This window comes from Struthio camelus, chromosome 1, assembly GCF_040807025.1.
Source record: "Struthio camelus isolate bStrCam1 chromosome 1, bStrCam1.hap1, whole genome shotgun sequence".
NCBI lineage: Eukaryota > Metazoa > Chordata > Aves > Struthioniformes > Struthionidae > Struthio > Struthio camelus.
In genome coordinates, this window is record NC_090942.1 from 19,079,600 (window position 1) to 19,092,882 (window position 13,283).

The 13,283-nt window shown below is 41.7% G+C and overlaps 1 protein-coding gene across 11 annotated transcripts in view; it reads left to right on the forward strand.

Moving 5' to 3' along the window:
- The window catches only part of TAFA5 (TAFA chemokine like family member 5), a 470,229-nt gene that overhangs the window by 35,891 nt on the left and 421,055 nt on the right, over positions 1–13,283 (forward strand). The gene's annotated exons all lie outside the window — the stretch shown is intronic.

A 13,283-nucleotide genomic window follows, 5' to 3' on the forward strand; every position in this document is an offset into this window, starting at 1 on the left:
CTTATTGTTACGTCTTTCCTGGTCTTTACAAGATTAGACAATGTCTTGTGAATTCATTTAAATGTTGATTACACTGTCATTATGTGCGCTCTGGGTTTTTTGCAGGAGAAGAATGAGATGATCAAGTTGGTATACTGTGAATAGACTTAAAAAGATTGCAAGATGGCACTTTTATTGGAGGAGGAGATTTCATTTAAAAATATACTGTCAAAATGTGTTTTTCTTAAATGCTGAACTGATGATTCCTTTTATTTTGCTTTTGTTTCTTGAATGCGTCATTCAGAAAATGAACAGAGATCTACTGTGTGTTGGAATTGTGGTTTGTCTGACAGTCAGTACTGAAGGCATCATAGCAATTTCCATCTTCTAGGAGTTTTTCTTTCTTCTTTATCTGATATTTCTGTATTTTGACTGTCAAACTTTTATAAAGCATCATTTTTACGAAAACAGACTAGGAATTCAGTGGGTATCACAATCTGTAAAAGCAATTTGAACTAGATGAAGACCAACTCAATAAAAAGCTTAGCATCAAATTTCTAGTCCAGTTGAGTCCAGTTGGCTAGATAATGGTCATTTCTCTGTCAGTTGTTCCCTATTTGCAAATGTTTCTTGAGTAGCCATACTATTGTAGGGCAAGAAAAGCTCTCTGACAGCACCTTTAGTAGTGCTTAATTACCATGCAGATGAGGAAAGAACCTTTTCATGGAGCATATGTTTCCCTCAAGATGGGGCATATATCTTTAAGAAACCAAGATAAAGAATACTAATTATTCGATGTACCTATTTATAAAACAGGTAAAAAGGAGGAAGAAAGAAAAGGATCTGCTTTGCTGGCTTCTGCTTGTTACAGCTTCAGAAAAAAACACAGTGCCCAAGTCTTTTCCCAACCCCTAAGTCATTGCATATTTTAGAGAGGATAGAAGAGGTTGGAGGTATTAGGAGAGAGCTTTATATGTTAATGCCTGATCTGTGTTTACTAGACATCTGGAGTAATTCCCTGGAGTCTGTGGCTTAGTCAGAATTTACAGAGGTGTAAGAATGGAATTTCACTTCAGAATTTTTATGTTCAAACCTTCTTAGCTCTCTTTCCCTTCCCCACCCCTCCCAAATCTTCATGTATTTTCAACTGCCAGGACTTGTAAGCTGCTTGGGAAAAGGAGGTTAGCGTGTACATATTATTATAAACTAAATAGCCAAGTTTAGAGATTGGTGCTTTGACTAAATGTGGAAACTATTGTCCCATATTTTGACATGAATTACGTTATGAAGAGAATAATTAAGCTAAAGTGAAGGGAGGAAGATATAAAAAAAAACCCTCTCAAACCCTGGCTTTAGATATTACTTTCACTATTTACTCCTTTTAAAGGATAGGTATAGAGTTATCATCTAATAACAACCTCCAGTAAGAGAGGAAGTAAAGAACAGCAGGTCAGTCAGCTGCACAGCTTCCCCAGTGGCTGCGGGAGGTGCTGCATCGGCTGTGTCTGAGGCCTCAACCCAGACAGACCCTCAGACAGCAGATGCAGCTCTGCAGGTGTCAGGCTGCAGGCAGTGCCTGGGGCCTCTCCGCGAGGCCTGGGCTGACAGACAGCTCTCCTGTGTGAGGTGTGCTGTGGTTGACCAGTTGCGTCACCAGATAAAGGAGTTACAGGAGGAGGTTAGTAGGCTGCGTAGCATCCGAGAGGATGAGCGGGAGATTGACAGGGCGTTCTCGGAAGACTGTTCAGCTCCGGGAGTCCCCTGCCCCCACTGCAGCGGAGGTGTCAGAGGGCTCAGCACCGTGTGTAAAGGTGCATCATAACGCTGTTGAAGAGGGCTGGAAGCTGGTGACCTCTCGTAGAAGGAGAAAGGCTCTTGCTCCTCCTCAAGACTTACCCTTGAAGAACAAGTTTAGCGCCCTCCAAGCCGAGGAGGAGCTGGGCACAGCTCCAAGTGAGGCAACTGGCCTGGCAGACCCTGTGCCGTGCAGGAACCCCCGGAAGAAGCGGCGAGTGATTGTTGTGGGTGACTCCCTGCTGCAGGGGACAGAGGCACCTATCTGCTGACCTGATCTCTTGTCCAGAGAGGTTTGCTGCCTGCCAGGGGCTCGAATAAGAGATGTCGTGGAAAGACTGCCAAAGCTTGTCCACGCGTCGGACTACTACCCTCTGCTGATCTTCCATGTGGGTGCTAATGACACGAAAGGCAAACTGGAAACCATCAAACGGGACTTCAGAGCTCTGGGAATGGTGGTCAAGGGTCTGGGAGCCCAGGTGGTTTTCTCCTCAATCTTGCCTGTGAGGGGAAAGGACAGGAGGAGGAGTAGACGAGTTTTCCAAGTTAACAGCTGGCTGCGCCGCTGGTGTTGGCAACAGGGCTTTGGTTTCTATGACCATGGGACCCTGTTTGAAGATCAACAGCTGATGGGGAGCGATGGGATCCACCTTACCAAGCGGGGCACGCGTGTCTTTGCCAACAGGTTGGCCAGCCTGGTAAGGAGGGCTTTAAACTAGGCAAGATGGGGGAAGGGGAGTGGTATAGTGGCAGGGGAGTCAGTAAAACACCGCTCAAGTCAGGATGCCTCCAGCGGGTGCATACAACCAGGGGAGACAGCATGGGACATGGCTATGGAGGATCCTCTTGCACCTCTTCTGGGAAGCCTGCGTGCTTGACTGGCTGTCTGAAATGCCTGTATACCAATGCACGCAGCATGGGGAATAAGCAGGAAGAGTTAGAGATCTGTGTGCGGTCGCAGGGCCATGATCTCATTGAAGTCACAGAGACATGGTGGGATAGTTCACATGACTGGGATGCTGTCATGGATGGCTATGTGCTTTTTAGGAAAGACAGGCCAGGAAGGCGAGGTGGTGGAGCTGCCCTTTATGTGAGGGAGCAACTAGAATGTGTGGAGCTCTGCCTCGGGGTGGATGAAGAGCAAGTTGAGAGCCTATGGGTAAGGATTAAAGGGCAGGGTAACATGGGTGACACTGTTGTGGGGGTCTACTACAGGCCACCTGACCAGGAGGAAGTCATCGATGAGGCCTTCTACAGACAGCTGGAAGAAGCCTCACGATCACAGGCCCTGGTTCTCATGGGAGACTTCAACCACCCTGACATCTGTTGGCAAGACAGCACAGCTAGGCACAAACAGTCCAGGAGGTTCCTGCAGAGGATTGATGATAATTTCTTGACCCAGGTGGTGGAGACGCCAACGAGGAGAGGTGCAATGCTAGACCTTGTACTAACGAACAAAGAAGGTCTAGTTGGAGAGGTGAAGGTTGGGGGCAGCCTTGGCTGCAGTGACCATGAGATGGTGGAGTTGAGGATCCTGCGAGGAGGGAGCAGGGCAATGAGTAGGATTGCAAGGCTGGACTTGAGGAGAGCTGACTTTGGCCTCTTCAGGGATCTACTTAGGGGAATCTCCTGGGGTAGGGCCCTAGAAGGAAGAGGGGTCCAAGAAAGCTGGTTAATATTCAAGCGTCACTTCCTCCAGGCTCAGGATCAGTGCATCCCTCTGAGGAAGAAGTCCAGCAAAGCGGGCAGGAGAGCTGCATGGATGAGCAAGGAACTCCTGGCAAAACTCCAGCAGAAGAAGGAAGTGTACAGAATGTGGAAAAGGGGACAGGCCACTTGGGAGGAATACAGGAACGTTGTCAGAGCGTGCAGGGATGCGACAAGGAAGGCTAAGGCCCAGTTGGAATTAAATCTGGCAAGGGATGTCAAGGACACCAAGAAGGGCTTCTTCAAATACATCAATAGCAAAAGGAAGACTAGGGAAAACGTGGGCCCGCTGCTGAACGGGGCAGGTGCCCTGGTGACAAAGGATACAGAGAAGGCAGAGTTATTGAATGCTGCCTTTGTTTCCGTCTTCACTGCTAAGGCCAGTCCTGAGGAATTCCAGACCTTGGAGACAAGAGAGGAAGGCTGGAGAAAGGAAGACTCTCCCTTGGTGGAGGAGGATCAGGTTAGAGATCTTTTGTCCAAACTTGACATCCATAAATCCATGGGCCCCGATGGGATGCACCCCCGAGTGCTGAGGGAGCTGGCGGATGTTATCGCAAGGCCACTCTCCATCATCTTGGAAAGGTCCTGGAGATCAGGAGAGGTGCCTGAGGACTGGAAGAAAGCCAATGTCACGCCAGTCTTCAAAAAGGGCAAGAAGGAGGAGCCAGGAAACTACAGGCCTGTCAGCCTCACCTCCAGCTCCGGAAAGGTCATGAACCAGCTCCTCCCGGAGGTCATCACTAAGCATGTGGAGGACAAGAAGGTGATCAGGAGTAATCAGCACGGCTTCACCCAAGGGAAATGATGCTTGACCAATCTGATAGCCTTCTATGACGGAATGACTGGCTGGGTAGAGGAGGGGAGAGCAGTGGATGTTGTCTACGGGGACTTCAGCAAGGCTTTGGACACTGTCTCCCATCACATCCTCCTAGGTAAGCTCAGGAAGTGTGGGCTAGATGAGTGGACGGTGAGGTGGCTTGAGAACTGGCTGGATGGCTGAGCTCAGAGGGTTGTGGTGAATGGCACAGAGTCTCGTTGGAGGCCTGTGGCTAGTGGTGTCCCGCAGGGGTCAGTCCTGGATCCAGTCTTGTTCAATATATTCATCAATGACCTGGAGGAAGGGACAGAGTGCACCCTCAGCAAGTTTGCTGATGATACTAAACTGGGGGGAGTGAATGACACACCAGAAGACTGTGCTGCCATTCCGAGGGACCTGGACAGGCTGGAGAGGTGGGCGGAGAGGAACCTCATGAAGTTCAACCAAGGCAAGTGCAAAGTCCTGCACCTAGGCAGGAATAATCCCATGCACCAGTACAGGCTGGGGACTGACCTGTTGGAAAGCAGCTCTGCCGAGAAGGACCTGGGAGTGCTGGTGGACAACAAGTTAAACATGAGGCCAGCAGTGTGCCCTTGTGGCCAAGAAGGCCAATGGGATCCTAGGGTGCATTAGGCAGAGTGTTGCCAGCAGGTGGAGGGAGGTGATGCTGCCCCTCTCCTCAGCCCTGGGGAGGCCTCACCTGGAGTACTGTGTCCAGTTCTGGGCTCCCCAGTACAAGAGAGACATGGCACTCCTGGAGAGAGTCCAGCGGAGGGCTACCAAGATGATTAGAGGGCTGGAGCATCTCTCCTATGAAGAAAGACTGCAAGAGCTGGGCCTGTTCAGCCTGGAGAAGAGAAGATTGAGAGGGGATCTCATCAACGTGTACAAGTATCTGAAGGGGGAGTGTCAAGAGGATGAGGCCAGCCTCTTCTCCGTGGTGCCCAGCAACAGGACAAGAGGCAATGGGCAGAAACTGATCCACAGGAAGTTCCATCTGAACCTGAGAAAAAACTTCTTCACTGTGAGGGTGACAGAACATTGGCACAGGTTGCCCAGAGAGGCTGTGGAGTCTCCTTCCCTGGAGATCTTCAAAAGCCGTCTGGATGTGACCCTGGGCAATATGCTCTAGGTGACCCTGCTTGAACAGGGAGGTTGGACTAGATGATCTCCAGAGGTCCCTTCCAACCTAAACGATTCTGTGATTCTGTGAATGCTTGTGGCTCAGTAGTTCCTAGAGTTCATGTTTTGCTCTCTGAGGCTCTGCCACAGACTCAGAATGATTTAGACAAGAGTTTGGCATGCTACATCCAAATGAAGAAAGGAAGTGTAGCAGGGAAGGCCTGGCCCCATCTGCAAGTGAGAGTGGGATGAGTCTGGAAGGTTGCCCGAGGGCCAAATTATAGCATCATCTATGTGTGCAGCATATCAGTGATGGGTCTCAGTCAGGAGATCCTGCAGTGCCTGAGTCAGACCCACCAGCATAAAGAGCATCCTTGTCTGATGGAGAGGCTGAAGCAATAGGTTGCAGTGCGATCTCTGGGATTTTGATGCTGACTTTGCTCTCGCTTTCAGTGAGCTATCATAACAAACTTGGAATGCTTTAGAGGAGGGACTATGATCCTCGTAGACAGATGCCTCTCTTAACCATATGTAGAAAGCAGTTTGAGATAATAATTCCTGGTCATGTGAGTATCTTTAGTCAGAAATGTTGATACTTTTAGAAGAGCTTGGTATGTTAGTCTCTTAAAAATCTTACCAGAACTGCCACAAGGAATTACTAGGGGTTACATACTTTTAAATTAAAAGCCCGGCAGGTAGTTTGCTCTTCAGCAGTTTTTTAAGGATCAGGCAAGGTAGAAGTTTTGGCTGGACCTGATATTTATTAAAAAATTCCTGCTTTTGCTATTTCATGGTAAGACATGTTTAGGTGTATTTCATAAAGTAAAATGGTATTAACACCATAGATGTTAGTAAAAGTAAGTAATTTCAAGCTCTAAAGAATAATATTTCAACTAGAGCCTGAAGTAGCTTTGTTATAGTTCTGGCATTTTAGAAGGCTCACTTGCTGTAGTGATAGCGTAAATAAATATTATGTTATACTATGAAAGTAATTAATACTATCTTTTGATCTCAGTTTGAGATACTTTTTAACTCCTATTCTGTCTGAAGCTGACTTTTTGATCCGCTCTTAGTGATGGGAATTAATGTCAGCAATATATGTAGCAATCTGTAAAAGTCTACTTTTTGTTTGTTTGTTTGTGTATTTTTTACTGTTTATTTGGTAACTTGAGGAGCAAGAGTGGTGCCTTAGAATGTATCTAATAGTTTTCAAAGGATCAAGGACCATGCTTTTTTGTGTGTTACAAGCTCGTAACTTCTATTTAGGGAACAATGGACTTATGTATCTCAAACTGAGTGGTGTTTAAACACAGTGGTTGTGTTTGCTGGCTGCTTATTTCTCTTTCGAAAAGATGATGAACCGCACTTAGGTCAGTGAATCATAGCACCATGCAGTACTACAGGCCGAAAGGAGGAATCTGGGGTGGTGTCCCACCCACATCCCAACCGATCAAAGCACCTCCTGAGGTACCTGCTTGTTTATGCAACCATTTACGCTTTTCTGCCTTTCCAGGTGAATCTTGAATTCTTACCTCCGTTAGGCCAGAGAAAGAGTGTAGGTCTAGCCAATATAGGCTACTGGTTAAAGTGTTCACCTAAGAGAAATTAAATTGTTTCCTGCTTCAGTGCACTAAGCCATGACATGAAAAATGATCACTGCTCTGGATATCCCCTCTGGCTTTTCTTAAAAGAGGAGACACATCCTTTATTCTTTGTAAGAAAGAGCATAACTGTAGGAGATTCCAGCTGTGAATGAGGCATCTTGTTTCATCATTTTCATTGTTTTTCTAGTATTTAAGTTTACATAGAAACTTCAGGTGACTTTACCCTGGTGGTTTCTGTTCTGGAAGACCTCTCTGAGAAGTCCAGTTTTTGTTCCGAAAACAACCAGAGTATTAAGACATTACTATTTTTTTTTTTTCTGATTTGGACAACTTGTAGCTATCTAAAGTAAATAGTGTCCAGATTAAGTCATTTCTCTAGACTTTCTCCAGAGCTGATAGAAAGGAAGAGGAACGACCAGCTGTGATTCATCCTATGACTTTGGGCGCAAATCTTATGATAGGATGAATAGTTTTTTGGATGTGTCTCTGGTGACCCCTGAGGGAACCAAGAAAACTAAAGTCAACTAGATATCTAACTCCTAGCCTGCTAAAGTAGCTGCAGTTAAGTCTCAGAAAAGTGTTTGGCTTGAGGAAACAAAAAAACCCTATGGCAAAGAAGGGATTGATAGTCGGCTCTCTTGACCATTTCACTGCTACTTTGGAAAACAATTTTTTAATTAGGTATTTACCAGTCATCCTACTCCTTTTTGTATAATTGGAATTCAGTATATGATATGGAATATGTCATCTGTATGTTCATTTCATATTTTGTTACTTTCTTTCATATAATGAGAACTTTTCAGGCATGACCTTTCATCAGAAGAAACTTAATCACTTAAAGAATATGCTTTGAATTCTGGAAAAACCCTACCGTGAATGTGCATGCCAAAGAATAGTTAAATACTCTAGGCAAAAGGAAGCAGAGAGCAGGGCATATGAAAGTAAGTTGTGACTAGTCACTGGAATTATTCTGTAAATGTATGGGAAATAAAATGATTTGTACTGTGCTGAAATACTCAAGTACTAGAATATTAATCTAACAAATTAAAATAACATTAGATCTTTCAGGGAGACAGTAAAGCCATCTCCGTTTAATCACACCTTAAAAAGGGGTAAAAAGAAGCAACTAATGATGTTACTGTTGTCTCATGTTTGTTTGCAGAGGATTCACTGGCGGTAACACTTTTGTGCTTTAGGCTGGTCAGTCCTCTGATGATCCTCAGAATGTCAAATTTAATTGCAATATAACTGTTCTTGATTTTTTGTTGTTAAACTACACTTTTCACATAAACTTATTCTTTTCTTGCTCTGTATTCTCTTCTTGCTCTGGGTTGTGGAGCTTCCTCGCATTTTTCTAAGCAACAAACAAGGAGTTATCAGGCCCAGCTTCTAAAGACTGGAAGAAAACAATCATGTTAGAAAAAAACTTAACAAAAATTTAACCCAATGGCGAGTTATGTACGTAAGTATAGTGGCACTATTAATAGAAAAAATATTTAGATTTCAGTCAGTTTTTCAGAATGTACCCCATTCATTGAGATACGGGTATGGTTTGTTTGACATTCAGTTAGAAGGCTGAATGAATTTTTGTATGGGAAACTTCCTAAGAAATGAGACGCTCTCCAAGATAAAATGTAAGCTATCCATTAATCTTCATTTTTTATGCTAAAAATCTGGAAATTCAGTATTTATCCCACCTAACTGAGCTTCTTACAGTAGAAGTGCAGTCATGCAAAACTCGCTAATATCTCTATTAAATAAAACCCATCTCTCTCAATTGACTTTTGGGAAAATGTAAGGGAACTAAGTACCTAATTTAAGTTTCAGTTAAGTATCCAAAATTAGGGGACATGTATTCACGCGTATTTTCTGAATAACATTTTTTCTCTTGAATGAAGATTCAGACTCACTTTTTGTTGGCTGTAGTAGATGTCAGTAGTCACTATTTTCAGTGTTGTCAGAATTTTATCATAGTGGAGACTCTTAGGTCTGCTACATATAGAGCGAGTGTTTTATGAGGGTAGTGCATTAATTTAATGAAATCCAAATGATATTTCTTAGTAATGCACTGCTTTTAATATTGATTCTTTTGGACTATGTGGTGTATTTGGAATAGCAAGCAAATTGCTATTGGGGGACCGGGGAGCAGCTGGCTTAATCATTTAGGACCAGCAGTGCTGGAACTGCAGAAGTGGCAAAAGAAACAGAAGGGGAGAAAGCTGACCGAAATTTAGTCTATAGAGAACATTTGTCGAGCCTGAAATTTTGTATTTTTCCTCTGCTTTTTAAAAAACACTCTCCTTTTTTGATAGATTTAAGACCAGAAGGGATTATTACAGTATCTAATCTCTTCTCATATTAAGTAGGCCATAGAACTTCACCAGATTGTCTGTGTACTGAACATAATGTTTGTTTGTCTTGTTATCCTTAAAATACTTTGTGGAAACCTGATAGCAGTAATTTATCTAGCATTTTTTAAGTGAATAATTTTAACTGACCCTGAATTTAATCGTGATTTTATTATTTGTATATGCTCATTTAAGGAATTAGGATTAACAAGGGCAACAACAGATTTTTTTAATGTATATTATCTCAATTTCTCTCAGATATTGGACAATAATACAAATACATTAGGAGTTAAGAATGCATGACATTCTGGTCAAAAATGTTGGAAAATACTTTTGATTTGGTTTAAAAGATAGGAATTATTCTAAATATTACAATAATATACAGTACCCTAGAGAAGTAATCAAAGTGATCCAAAATCTTTTGAAATTTTTTATATAAAGTCCTATCTAAACATGACTGTAATTTTAAAAGGTCTCTTTTTCTTTTAAGCAATATATAATATATAAAATATAATAAGCTTTCTGAATTCTGTACCTGACATGAAGAATATGTGATGTAGAATAAAGAAAAAATATAGCTGGACCAAAGAGTGAGTGGGGAGACAGGACAAAAACAAATTAATCAACAGAGAGTAAACTTCTTTAAAAACTACCTCTGAATTTTGCGATACAAGGAATGTTACCCACTGCCACTAGGAATCAAGCAGATTCATACTGTCTCCAAAAATGTTCCAGCAAATGAAGTCTGTCTTTTGATGGAACTGTATTTTGTGGGAGTTTTACTAATACTACCTTTTGGACATGGAAAAAAACTAGTAGGCAAGTAGGAAGAGAAGATATGCAGATACAGTAATTATGCTTACTACATATTCAAAGTACAAAAGCTTGAGGAAAATACTGCTCCACTTAAGATGACTTAAGGGATAGGGTGGAGAATAAGGTAATGCAGACATTTAAAAACTCTCTGCCATCTGTCTCTGACTATAATGGAGCCTGTTTCTCCCAGTTAATTTGTGGCCTTCTGCATTGCAGAAGCCTTGGCAGCTGGGAAGAGCAAAGGAGAACACTGAATCACCGTTCCTGGACAGCATATCAAGGTGCTATTACTGTAGTATGAAATACATAGGTTAGAAAAGAAACATTAAAACTTTCTAACACATCAAAACTTTTAAATCTGAAAGCTTTTTGAATATCCACTGTTGAATATATCATCTGCACTGTGCAGAGTAGTGATAAGAAAACTACACTTCAAATTTGCTAGGATTTTGCAGCCGTATCGCACAAGTAGAAATGGCTGAAAAAATGAGCAATCAGACCAAAATGGTCCATTTATGTTTTGAAGTCTTCTGGAAGCCCAGTAGTTCTCATAGCTGTTTGAAAAAGGGAAATGTATTAGTTTGGGTACAAGGCAAATCTAGTGCTCCTACAGGTTTCATGGGCAGGTACTGCTGGGCAAGTCATAGGTAGAAATTAAGAGAACAAAACAGAACAGAGATAGAAGGGGTAGTTAACAAGATGTTTTTGTTCTCTGTAGATCTATTAACAGATGGAAGATACTGTAAATGCCTGTGTGTTATCGTGTGTCTGACTGTCTGCCTATTGAGGCCAAACCATGAACAATCTTTTACCACGCTGAAGGTTGGTTGATGTAATTCAAGGCTTCTTCCTTGGAGTACTGTAGAACAGTTGTGTGTTTGTCCACAGTATTAGTTAGTGCACACTTCATATTAGAAGGCAAGATGGTGGCCTTCACATGGCATGCATTTTCAGTAAACTTACAGCATGGCAGTCAGAAGCAGTGTCATCCATGACTTGCACACTGATGTCAGATGTGTTGAAAAAAATGCATTGAATCTTCAGGCCTTCACCAAAAATGATTTTGTCTTTTACTTAGTATTTTATTTGCCATTCTGGTTCTCTGCAAGCGTGCTGCTGGCTGATACTGAACAGCTCCAGAGCCCTTACCAGAAACCTCTTGTTCAGTGTTTTGATACAGCAAACATTTTTCCGTGCATCCGGAATCAAGGTTTCCAATTGCAATGAGCTACTTACAGAGTAGCATCAATATAAAACTCTTCTCTTTGCCCCATCCCCCTGTGTAATTCTGGAAAAAAGCATCACTTCCACAGCTCCCTGACCATTCTGTCATGTGAAAGGATAAAATGGCTAGCATTTAATTTTAATAGGAGGTTTCTGGAGCAATACGAAACAATCTATCCTATGTGTAATAGATCCAATATCTCCATGAAACTGAAGCACCAAGGTAATACTTGTAAAAAATAGGCAAGTGTTTTCTTTAGATGGAAAAGATTGATTTAAATGCAGTTTTTTTAGGAAATTGTTTCTGACTGGAAATAAAAGGACACACTAATCAAGAGATTTTTTTCAAAGCGCATTTGACAAACTGCATAGATGGTAAGCATTTTGGAAAAAAAAAAAGTGTAATATCAAAGCCTTTTTAGTTAAAAAGATACTTTTGAGAAAAAAATAGGCACGTATAAATATTTCCAAGATATAATAACAAGAGGCCTCTTAAAGGAGCAGTGTTCTGAAGGAACTTTTATAATAATTTGGAAGAAATAGATGTATCTTAGCATGACATGATCCTTAAGCTTTGTTTTTGTTGCGTATGTAGGTATACACATGCACAAGTATATATGAGGAAAATTTATTTTTTTCAGAAGTACGATTTTTAAAACTTCTGGAAGAATGTTTAGGCAATTCAGAATTTTGTGTTCTTATTATATTTCTAGTCATATATTTTGAGTTTGAAGTCACAGAAAAGTAGTAGCAATGCGGGCATCTCTTGAGCCCTTACCAGCAGCTTCCATGATAAATATATTTGATAATTGCCTAGTATATGAATCATATGGAAAGGTACATTGGCATGGCATATATTTTCCCACTCTGAGTAGCCATCTCAATATGAAATAATACTGTCTACTGCCCTTATCAAATGTACTGATCCGGTTCAGAAGAAATTTTTAAAAAAATTATAACTTGTCAGTTACGATTACTATTCAGGTAGGGCTGAACTAATCACTACAAATAGGACTTCCTGCACAAGTAACCGACTTACCTTCATCACCAATGTGAGTACTTAAAGATGGAAGACTACTTGTTAGTGCTTGGAGCTGGCTGGTTTCATGCTAGTCTGGATACATCTGCATAAACTGCAGTCATTTGTACTTCTGCTCTGAAGGGGAGATAATATCCTGATATTCTCAGGACTTGCTGGAAGCAAGGTTGTGTTAAGGCAAGAAATGAGTCTTAGAGACTCTCAGAGTTTAATGGCTGCATTGGCTCTTTCTAAAATCTCTTTTTTCCAGTTCCCCAAAACTTAGAGATATGGCTGTAGTGGTAAATAATACAGAAAATGTTTTCTGGACCTGAGGTCAAATGAAATAGACTGGCCAGACGCTATATAACACTTGGCTCTGGGTCTCCTCTGGACCACATTTTCCTTATGTTTGAGTTTTATGAATACTGTCTCTACTAATGTCAATCTTACCTGCTTTGTTATAATGAGGTGTGGGGACAGGTTTAAGAAATACAGCTATCAGTGGCTCACTACTGCCTAACTAGGAATACCAAAGAGTATTTATATACTTCCTATTTTACCATTTACACGTCTCAATAAATATTGTTCTTTAATAAAGAACAATATTTAAAATTTTGAAATATGTTTTAAAAGAACAAATTCTTCCTTCCACCCTGCACCAAGTACTGCAGATTTTGCCATCTCATTCTACACATGAAACATTAGGTCAGCGAAGGTAAATATATTCCAAAGGTAAATATATTCCTTGACTTACTGATTTCTAAAGAAAAGATAAAAGTACAGCATTAATGATGGGAAATCTGGGCTAAAATTTTTAATCAGAATATTTTCCATTGATATTTTAGTAT